Source organism: Gossypium hirsutum, chromosome A08 (genome assembly GCF_007990345.1).
Source record: "Gossypium hirsutum isolate 1008001.06 chromosome A08, Gossypium_hirsutum_v2.1, whole genome shotgun sequence".
Classification (NCBI taxonomy): Eukaryota; Viridiplantae; Streptophyta; class Magnoliopsida; order Malvales; family Malvaceae; genus Gossypium; species Gossypium hirsutum.
The window spans coordinates 103,527,136-103,539,660 of NC_053431.1; positions in this window are offsets into that span (position 1 = coordinate 103,527,136).

Here is a 12,525-nt window from a genome sequence, read left to right on the forward strand (position 1 = left end):
GGTAACATAGGAATTTGTTTTTAAATTTTGTGTTTTTCTTTTAATTTTTACTGTCAAAGGTGTGCTTGAGCTTGTAGAAATACAAGTGATTGTTTAGGAGCAAGTATATAGGTTGATTGTATTTACTATAAATTTGGCATGATAGTGAATGACTTTAAATTTTTTTTATCATTAGAATACTAAGTTCTATATATTACATTATAAATAGGCATTAAGTAAATGAATATACCAAATGATAGAGAAGATATAGGGAAACAAGCATGCTAGTACGTATGATAGATAGTTGAATTTTTGATTGGTCGGTTGATTAAATTTTTGAATATTAAGGTACTTAGTCAGTTGATTAAACTTGTGATTAAATAGGCATTGTTTGGTGTACACCCAGAGCCAAAAATCTAACCCTATTTGTCAATCCTTATTACCTTTGTTGAGCCAGAAAACTCTTCTTGATGAACTTTCATGCAAAATCTATATCACCCTCACCCGTATTCAACGCCAAAATAGGGTTACAAAGCATTACCAAACTTATCACACATTTAAACATACAATTCACATACAATTTAATCAATTAAAATACAATTCAATCACAACCAATCATATTGTCCCTAATACAAGCCTACGAGGCACTAAACATGCATTGGGTGTGGTTCAGGACTAAACCAATAAGTTTGGAAATTCTTAACACTGAGAAAATTTTCCTTAAAAATAGGGGATACACGCCCGTGTGGCCCGGTCGTGTCTCTCACACTGCCAAAGACACACCTGTGTCACAGGCCGTGTGGACATTCGAAATGGAAGCACATGGCTGTGTCCCAGCCCGTGTCTAACCCTATGTAATTCTTTGACTTGGGTCACAAGGCCAACACACACGCCCATGTGGCTAGCCTGTGTGCCCTAAAAATGGCCATACACGCCTATGTGCCAGACCGTGTGCTAGGCCGTGCCAACCCTGTAGGGTATACTGACTTATGTCACACGGCCAAGTCACACACCCATGTGTGAGGCCATGTGGAGCATACTGACTTGATTTTAATTTCAACACCAAGAGACAAACGGTAGTGTAACATAACCGTGTGTCACACACGGCTGAGACACATGCCCGTGTCTCTGCCCGTGTGGACAAAAATAGGCTATTTACCAAGCCAATTTGCCACCCAAACTTGTATACACCTACACCAAATTCAAGAACACCAAAAAAAAGCATATAATAGGCATTCAATCAACCTCTCTTAAGCATATCTCACACCATTTCCAACACCAACAAATACAAAACATATCAATACCACAATGTACCATCCAATTCATACAAAACTTAACTTGTACCATTCAACTAGGTAAACATTTCTAGACATGCATCATTGTGCTCAATTTCACAAGTATATATCTTCTTTGATTTCTATCATTTGACAACCACAACATCTACTATCAATAAGCATCACAAAACTAAACTCAAATTCATAACATAAGCCATATACATACATTTATATACATAATCAAACCAACCAAGTTAAGCCAACTCTCATGGCTATATATACAAACCAAAACATAAGCATTTACAAGCCATTTCAAATGGCATAACACATTACCAAATATACCAAAATAGACAAAGTCCCTATACATGCCATATACTCAAAACATAAGCTTAAAAGGTACCAAAGTGATGTAGAATAGTGTGACGAAGTCTCCGACGATTCCAGAATCTGAGCTAGCTTTGAAATCACTATAAAACACAGAAAATTAAACAATGTAGGCTATATAGCTTAGTAAGCTCTTATGAAATAAACTCAATCTTAACATAAATATATAAATCATCAAATTGAACATATCAACATGTAGTTCATTTAACTAAGAAACCTTTCACATTTTCAATCATAATCTTATGTATGAACTTCACAACTTCTTCGATTTAAGCTTATACGGTTCATGTACATACATGTACCATCTCGTATCAATCTCATACACAACCACATCTTTCATTTACCCATTGAACCATTCAAAATACAATCGGATACATGTGAAACTCGCACCCAAAGTGCCACATATATAGCCAATGCTATCTGAATCACATATCACATATATGCTCACCTCAAGTTATCAACGGGCCTGCTCACACAAGCTGTGGGTCAAGAAGTAGATACACGATGCTACTCACACAAGTTGTCAAGTAACCGTAACACATGTCAGTATACTCAGCCACCAGTAGGACGTACAAGACCAGCACTCAAATCACATAATCACAATAATCCCCTAATGACATGTCACTAGTATCCAAATCTATTCCTAAGGTTCAACCAGGATTTCCAATGTCAAATCATCGTTGAGTCATTATCGAGCATGTTCGTAGTCTCGTATTCATAGTTTATGCGATACCAAAGCATTTAAAATACATTTATAATGAAACTTATTACATACGAAATTACCTCGGATGTAAAAACGACTAAACTGGTCGATCAGTTGAGAACTTTGTTTTTCCCCCAATCTAGATCTGAATTTCATTTTTCTTGATCTATATAATATCAAATTTAGCTTATTTAATCATCACTCTATTCAATTTAATCCAAAATTCACTTTAAGGTATTTTTACACAATTGCCCCTATTGTTTCACATCTTTTACAATTTAGTCCTTATTTCATAAAAACACAAATTAATACAATTCAACCACAAAGTTTCAACATTTTACTAAAAATCACTTAACAAAACTTGTATAACTATCATCAATCATCAAAACACATGCTTATTCATCAATGGCAACTTCTTAAATCTTTAAAATTTTTGCAAAATAGTCCCTGGGCTAGCTAGACCTAGTTACAACGATCACAAAAACATAGAAATCATTAAAAACAGATCAAAAATTGTACCCTAATTAGCAAAAATAACATAGCCGGATGAAGATAATAAAAATGGCTTCTTTTAGCCCTAATAATCGGTTGATGAAGATGATAACTAAAAATATTATAATTGTTTAGTTTTATTAATTTATTCTTATTAACTAATTTACTATTTTAACCTAGATTAATAACCATTAAAACACTTAATAATATGTCCAAATATGTCCACTCACTAATATAATGGTCTAATTACTACTTAAGGACCTTTACTACTTAATTTAATAGCCATTTAGTACCTTTAACTAATAGAACTCCACTTTCATGCTTTACGTGATTTAGTTTTTTTTGTCGAATTAAACACTCAAACGATAAAATTTCTAAACGAAAATTTCACACAATAATTCAACCATGTTGTAAACATTAAAATAATAAAAAAATATTTATTTAGAATTCAAATTTGTCGTCCTAAAATCACTGTTTCGATTTGACTAAAAACAGGTTGTTACAAAACCCGAGCCAAAGCATTAATATGTACTTACCCTTTTTCTTTAGTCCTAAATTACACAAATATACACATCTGGACATACGTATTTAGGGTTAAGTCAATTCACTATGATAGATTTTGTAAAAATAGAGTGAAATAGGAAGAAGCAATGTGATATAATAATTATATGTTCGTCAATATGTGCAAAAAGAAAGGAAAAAAATAAAAATGAGTAGGAAAAGTACTTGAAAAATCGAAAAGCATTATGAGTGAGATATGTGAAAAAGAAAAATGTGACAAAGTCACAAAAATAGAAAAACTTAGCCATTAGCGCACAAAATTCGTGAGCTAGCCATAGTTGTATTATACTGTGACTTCTTATGTCCAAAAATAAGGAATGTGAGAGAAGGAGAAATAAGGCAGTGAGCAGGCAAAGGTTACTAAAAGGTGAAGAATAGAGATTGTAAATGATTGTGAATCTGTTGAAGCTTGTGAAGCCTAAGCTTGCTGCCCAAACTTAACCTAGCTTCATTGTAGGAATATCTATTATGCACAATATCAATATAGCTCAAGAGGCAATCTATTCAATGAAGATCAATAAGGGGTCGAAAGGGAGGATGACCATTAAGGTAGATATTGAGAAAGCCTATGATAGAGTGAGATAGGACTTCTTGGAAGACACTTACTTAAAGCTGACATACCAACGATCTTTATAAGGTGATAATGCAGTGTGTATTGACTATTTCTATGCAAATATTATGGGATGAGAGTCTCACTAAGATGTTTAAGTCTACCCGTAGTGTAACGACCCGATTTCTAGTGGTGTAAAAAATACGATTTCGAGACCCCATCTCCATAAACTAAGTTCGTAAATATTAAATAGGGATATTTATGGAGTTAAGTAATAAATGAATTGACATTTGATTAATCAATTTATCCAAAATTATAGTTAATAAAGGCTCGGGGACTAAATTGTAAAAGTCCAATCCCTATAGGTTTTTAATTGGCCAAAGGTTAGGGGACTGAAATAACAATTATCCAAAGAACCAAAATGGTTAATAAACCATTTTTAAACATTCTCTAATGGAAAATATGATGATATTTTATTAGAATAAGAAAAATTAAGATTAATTATAATTAAAGCATAATTAACTAATGTTAATCAAACCATAATCTAAGTATAAACGTGAGAATTCGATAGAAAGAAAGAGAAAGTATAACATCTTTCTTTTCACCTAAATCATCCACCATTTTTGAGCTAAAGAAAACCTCTCATGCTTAAAACATTCGGCCATAATTTGGTAAGCTTATTTAGGTTATTTTCTTGTAATTTTGTAGATTGGAGGTCATGAGAGTTTGATTTAGCTAGCTTATGTACTAATTTGTGAAACTATTAAAGTTTTAGGAAGTTACCATTGTTAATTTTTTGACGATTTAGGTGTGAAATTGATAGAAATTAAGCTTAGTTTAAGAAAAGGACTAAATTGTAAAGCTTAATTAATAATTTAGTACATTATGGACCAAATTGAATAGATTACAAAGATATTATGAAATTTTGGTAGAAATAGAAAGTTGAAGGTCCCTAATGAATATATGTGAAATCAAATTTTAATCTGAAGGTCTAGATAGAAAGTTATGCTTGTCTCGGGTTTAAGGACTGAATTGAATAAATTACAAAATATGTGACTTTGTAATTGAATGTGATTTGGTTTGAAATTTGATATTGTGTATTGTTAGATCATTATTCCTAGCTAAAGACGACATAGGGTTGTCGAGAGGGAACGAAAAAGTGAGAGCCAATGACGATTAACTCGAATATTTGAATTGTATTTCCATTATTCGAATCAATAAAATTGTTGCATATTTATATTATTTTGCATAGTATGATATTGAGGTAAGTTGAAATTGATTATTTGAATTGAATTGTTATGATTGAGATTAGTTATCAGATTAGAAGACTAAATTGAATAGAATAGATAATAATGTAATTTGATGAAAATATGAAATTGATGAAATTGGGTTGAAATATGTTATGTGATAAAATGATGAATTGGATTGTGAATTGGAAATGATGAAATGTAAAGTGTACTATATGATGAATTGGATAATTGGTTACCTTATTAACTTTTTGGGCAGAGTCAGATATAGTTGACATGTCATAGGGTAGATTGAGCATAGGTTACTTAGGTTATATGTTGATGAGCACTGGGCATATTTTCCTTCGCATGTTCCGATAAGTGCAGTGTACAATTTCTATTTCAGTTATACCGATGAACAATAGGCTCAATCTATTTACTTTGGATGTTCTAATGAGGCACTGGGTGCCGAATTGGTGTGTTGGTTAGGATACGTGTATCCCTTCGAGTCCGAGTCATGTTAATAGGGAATATAAATTGTGAATTGGCTGATTGATATTTTGAAAATGATTAAATGTTATAAATTTGAATTACAGGTATTTATAATTGATATTTGATTATCAATATCATGTGAAAGACTATGTGAACCAATTAACGAGCTTGAAGGCTAATATGGTAAGATAAGGAATGATTAATTTGATTCAGAAATGATATGTAGACTTAATTGAATGTGTTACAGTAAAAAGAAAATGGAAAGTTTGACTGTGCCCCAACGTGGGTGCACCAAGGCTGAGAATCAACACTAAAACAAATCTAATCTATGATTTAATGATTCATGGAACACCTGAGTATTCCATGGATCGAACCAAGAGAGTCAGTGATTTACTGATTCATACTCGAAAAGCATGCAATGAAGGAGTCCATGTAGCTACTCACTAATTTCTATATTACGACAAAGCATCAATTAAGAGTGAATTACTCTAATTAACTACTTAATGCACAAAAGGACCAAATTATAAAACATGAAAAATTATGAAATTCACAAAATAATAACGAATAGCAGTTGGTTGACTTCCATGTTGCTAATTAACTGTTGGATTAGAAATCTAAACCACTTAAACTCTTAAACTCATTCAATTTTACCTCTGGGTCTCCACTTTACCAACTTAGACAAATTAGTCTTGTTTTTCTCTCAACCTCACCAACTAATTCAGGACTATCGAATTTGTGCTAAATAAAAACTCCTCTTGGTCTCACTTATCTAAAATTTACCTTAAGGATGTCAATACTAAGTTTTGAAGTCTATTCAATTTAGTTTAATTTTTATGATTTATTCCATATACCAAAAATTAACTAGACAACATTTTCATCAACCAACCACCTTAGCTTTAGCTACTCATAATCAATTTCAACAAAGAAAAAAACCCAACATTCAAGCAACATATTCATTAGAGTAAACATAAGAGAAAGTTGAGGAAAGCTTAGGCGTTTCTTGAAAAAGCTTGAAGAAAGTGACAATGGCAGAAATGGTGACAAGTAAAAGCATAAAAGATAAGATTCTTATCAAGTAAAATAAAGCAAATCTGAGTGATATTAAATCTATAAATTAAACTAAAAATATACAATAGTTTGAAGCACTAAATGGGTAAAAAAACTAAGTTACAGTAACAACTAACTTAAATACCACTATAACATTAAAGAAAATAATAAAACCACTAAAACTAAACTTTAAAGATTTTTAGAAGACAACTACATCCCGAAAAGAAGAAAAGAAAATGTTAAAAGTATATCCTTTTCTTCAAAAAAAATTGGCCTTTTTTACAGATTACAGACCCAAAAATATTGACCAAAATACCTCTGGGCATTTAGTTTTGATTGGGGATCAGGTTGGACAAGAACTACCTTTGCATTCATTTATTGTCTAGTTAGGCAGCGGTGTTGTGACACCAATGGCTCGGTGTCATGACATAAGGGCAATAAGAAAACTTGAGCTTGTGGGCATTTTCAATATCGCGATACTCATAGCTTTGGCCTCCAAACTTTTTCACTTCAACACTCCAGGGATATCACGACTCAGGGCTTCAATGTTTTGATATTGAGTAGGTGTCACGACACCCTCGGCAGTTTGCTTCATGTTGCTTTTTCATTGAAGTTTGGCATCCTTGAAGGGTCTAGACTTGGTGTCAGTGTCATTAACATACTCTAAATTACATGTTCCTCGAACTTGGGCCACAATTGACTCCCTACATCACTCAATCAACCTCATTAGTTCTTCGAGCTCTATTTTGCCAACTCAGGTCTCAAAACAACATAAAGCACACAAAATCACTTATTAATGCAAAAATCTGAAACTTAAGAAAACCAAATTAAAAATGACTACATTGCTTGAGAATTAGCTCTTTAAGTGTAATAGGGAGCCTAATTTGACATATCAAATTACGATAGATCAATGTTAAAGATATTGGTATGCTATGTTCAATTAGTTTGTCAATTGAAGTAATATATTTAGTTGATTCATTCGACATGATTATTGCATCTTGTGGCATATGCATATTGTTTTATAAATTGAAAATTGTTTATATGCAATTGATTTGAATTTGAGTGGTATATTAATTGGTTGATATTTGAATTTGAAATTAATTATATGCAATTGATTTGAATTTTGTATTATATTTACTTGAATCTAATCTTTCATAATTCGATGTAGCTAATTAAACTAGTTTTTGCACTTCAAGAGGTTAAACACAAGCATTTTAGTTAAGTTTTGATTATGTTTTTGTAAGTTTAGTTAAATTCAATAAAGTGTGTAATTTGAGTCTTTTATTGACCTTAGGGGCAGAATGAGGCCTAAGGGTGAGCTAATATACTTCGTGAGCATGTAAGAGACTATTAGAAGGCGTCACTAACCTGATATTGGTCACTATGTTGCAACATAGGGAGCAAAATAGAAGAATTCCAAGACTACCTTCAGTGTCGAGATATAGCTTGAGGATGTCGTGACACATCTCTGAAAATACCCTGAAGACATGCATATTGTCCTCGATGTCATGACACATCACCTTTGTATAGGAAATAATTACTAGCCAAGGGTATTTTGGTCCGCACAATCAAACATTAAGCATGAGGACAACAACTGACCTAGGGCTAAGGATAATGGCCACTCTAAATTCTATAAATAGGCTCATTTAACACATGTTATACAAAACTTTCATATTGTATAATTTTCTTCATAGATTTAGTCCTTAGTTTTTCTCTTCTCTTAAGTTTTAGGTTTATTTCAAGTTCTTGTTATTTTCTTTTGTAGGAGAAATCAGATTTGTGAACATAATCAAACTCTGTAAGGATTATGCACTCAATTCTAAAATAAATTAGGCTTCTGCTAAACTTTATACTCTTGAATTATTTTTCATGTCTATTCTTTCTATTAAGTTTATATTTTTTATGAGATCCATGAGAAATTAATCCTCCTATGGGGGATTAGTGAGTGGAGGTAAGATTAATTAACTATTTTATAGGGTTTTCTTAGCGAATCAACTATTCAAGAAAGGAAGAACCTAAACCCTAGGCCTGACAACCTTAGGAAGTCATTAAGGTGGGAATTAACCCAAATTTGGTGTGACCTATTCGTGAACACCTTAGCCCTGAACCGGTCTCGACTGTGAGGTCGAAAGATAAGTAGTTCTTATCGACTTGATATTATAGTGGAAGATCGAAAGATCTTGCTTGGAAATCCACTAGTTGATTGAACAAGAACACCTGAAGTGACATCTGGTTATGATTATCGAAGTGAACTAATCACCCATGCCCAGATTTGATATATTTCTTATTTGATTTCTCGTGATTTATTTATTTATTTTCTTTCTTTTATTATTATTAGAGATGTAACAGGCCGGTTTAGACCCTAGTCGAAATAGTGGTTTTGGGACCATAAATTCTAGTTAAAAATATTTTAATATTATTTTCTATGTTTACAGTATGTGTTTAAGCATGTGTGAAAGTTTTGTATGTTAATTTTATCAATTGTGTGCTTAATTTGATAAAAGGAACTAATCACATAAAATGTAAAAGTGGCTTGCTAATTGTTAAAGTGCCTATTTACTATGTCTCTCTAAATGAAAGGTCCTTATGTTGTTATTTTGACCATTGGAAGTTTGAATGGACATTAATGGCCTTTATACATGTGATTTTATAATGTTTCAAACAAGGTTAATTTTGTAAATTAAAATTATAAGTTAATAAAAATTAAACAAACATGAAACTAGACCATATTCATCATCTATTGCTGAAAATTGAAAGAAAATAAAAAGAATAAGCAAGACAGGGTTCAGCCATTGTTCACTTTGAATTAGGTATGTATTTTGTTCGATTTTTAATAATTTCTACGTTTTTGTGACCGTTGCTTAGTAATCTATCAAGCCCATGTCTCAATTTCTAAAATTGTTGATGATTTTGAGTTGAGCCATTGATGAAAGTATGAGTTTTATGAATTTTGATGATAGTAAATGAAAGATATGTATTGGGTTAACTTGTTTTGTCTTTGAAATTTTGATGAATTTGAGTAATTTGGGCTAAATTATAAAATTGAGATTTTTAGGGACTAAAATGTGAAATAAATGAAGTATATGGACTTGTATGAACTTTATAAAAATTCGGCTAAGCATGTGTAAAAGGAAATTTTGTGTATTTTGTGATTTTATGAATTAGGGACTAAAATGTCAAAAGGTGAAAATGTGAGGGCTAATTTTTAAAATACCCTAAATATGTATATATGGATTAAATTAAATGATTTGGTGAATAAAAGAGTTAAATTTGAATATGTTTAGCTCAAGAACCAAAGAAAACAGAATTAGATCGGGGAAAGTCGAAAGTCATCGAGTAGTCGATTCTGTTTGTTCGAATCCGTACGAGGTAAGTCGATATACAAATAAATATGTTTGAATCAATTTATTTATGCTTATATGCTATTGAAATGAAACAAATTTCTTGGAAGATGAAAATGTGAAATTGTGAAAGCATCGATAGTGTTTCGACGTCCAAAAACCTCCGTACAAACCATAGGAATAGTTAGGATATATATGTCATGACATAGGATCTGATATGTGTTTTCGTGTAAAACCACATCTAGGATGTTGGCATCGACTTATGATTTATGTGAAAGACCATGTCTGGGACATCGGTATCGTATTTAATTTCGTGTAAGACCCTATCTGGGACAGTAAGGTCAATATTTGATTACATGTAAGACCATGCTTGAGACGTTGGTATTGTACATGCTTTCCAAGCTATCCACGTATCCTTATTGATTCTGAATGGTTCAATGGGCATTCCAAGAAAATGAATGACTATGTGAACATGTATCCGATTCAGGTATGTTTGAAATGTATATTAAGATTAAGAATGAAAGGTAAGCATATGTATATATGTGTGAACATATGAAATATGTTTGTATTATATGGAAATGTGATGTACATATGAGCAAATAATTATGAGTATTTAAGATAAATGAGAAATATGAACATGACATTGAATTATTCTATGATTCATACAAATGATTTGTTTATAGTTGTGATTTGTGATAAGTTTATTTGAATAAGGCTTACTAAGCTTTTGAAAGCTTACTTTGTGTGTGTTTTCAATTTTTTTTATAGATATCGTAGCTATCGAGAGCTCAGGGATCGTCGAGGATCATCACCACACTATCGAACTCTATTTTGGTACCTTTTGAAAGTGTATATATGAAATTATAGCATGTATAGGCTAGAAGTATTTGAATATGTTTTGTAATGTATATATATCTAGCCATGTGATATGGCTTGGTTATGGATGTGATTATGAATGAATTTTGGTATATGATATGTTCATGAATGGCCAAGTGAATTGGTCAATTTGGTAAGTTTTGGTATATGTTTATTTGAGAAATTTGGTAAGGTTGATATGAGATTGTATTAAGATAATAAATCTTATGTTTTGGATATGACATTAATAGCATGAAATTGGTTGATTATATTATGGCATGATTGATGTATATATTGTGGTTGAAATTGGTTGAAAATTTGGAATGAAATGTTGTGGTTTGATGCTTGTAGGGACGACCCAAAAATGGGTGGCATGTTGGCCTTATAAATGGCCTATTTTTGCTCACACGGCAAGGACGGGCATGTGTCTCAGCCGTGTTTCTCAATGGCCATTTCGAAATGAACCTGGGTAGACCACACGATTGCATACAGAGGTGTGTGCTAGGTCGTGTGGCAAAATCAGTTTCGAACACGGGCTAGACACAGGGCGTGTGACTGGCCGTGTGACCCAAGTCAGTAGCCTCCCTAATTTTCACACAACCTGGTACACGGGCATGTCTTGTGGTCGTGTGGACAAGTCAGTATGTATGTCTTATTTTTGGCACGGCCTAGACACACAGGCATGTTTAATGTCGTGTGGGGCACACGGCCTGCTCACACGGGCGTGTGACCTTTATAACTTTGAAAAATTTTGTATGTATTCGGTTTAGTCTTGACCCCTTTCTAAAGCATGTTTAAGGTCTCGTTGACCTACGTAAGGGACTCTGTAATGATGTGTGACTTTAATGTTGTAATGATTATGAAATGTTTGTGAGATGTTCTGATATATCCAGTAATGCCTTTTAACCCTAGTCCAGTGTAATGCCTTTTAACCCTAGTCCGGTGACGGATACGGATTAGGGGTGTTACAATAGATCCCGAAAACCTTTCTTTTTATTTCATCGTAATATAATCCATTTACACTACTAATTAGATCTACTTATGCTTAGGTTAGGATCAATTTGATGCTCGCCTCCCTTAGGTACAATCCTCGGAGTATTCATCTACTCCGTTGTAATTATATTACATACCTTCGTTTCATCTATTTGTGCAGGATTTCTACCCTGGATGTTGGTACGTCCGGAGGTGGTCAAGTTGTTGGCACCATTGCCGGGGAGGCAATGTCACTATATTAATTTTAATTTTTTGCATTTTAATAGAGCAATTAGGGAAATTTTATATTAGAGCTACGATTTTATTTTCTTATTTTCTACTAATATTTTCTCTTTGGGTTTAGTGTATAACTCGTATAAGGGGAACACCTATAGAGCTAGTCACAGATCCAGAAAGAATAATCTGAAGAAATCATCGACAACAACAGCAACAATAGCAATAGCCAATGTAGAACCAACCACCTGCTGGAGGTAATTTACCACTACGCAAGAATCCACTTTTCGACGAAGCTAGTAATAACAACCTAGAAGACCCACCACTACCACCACAACTACCCGCAAACAATCTAATTACGCGTAACGAAAGGACTCTAAAGAAATATGCACTACCAAATATGGATATGGTTCAA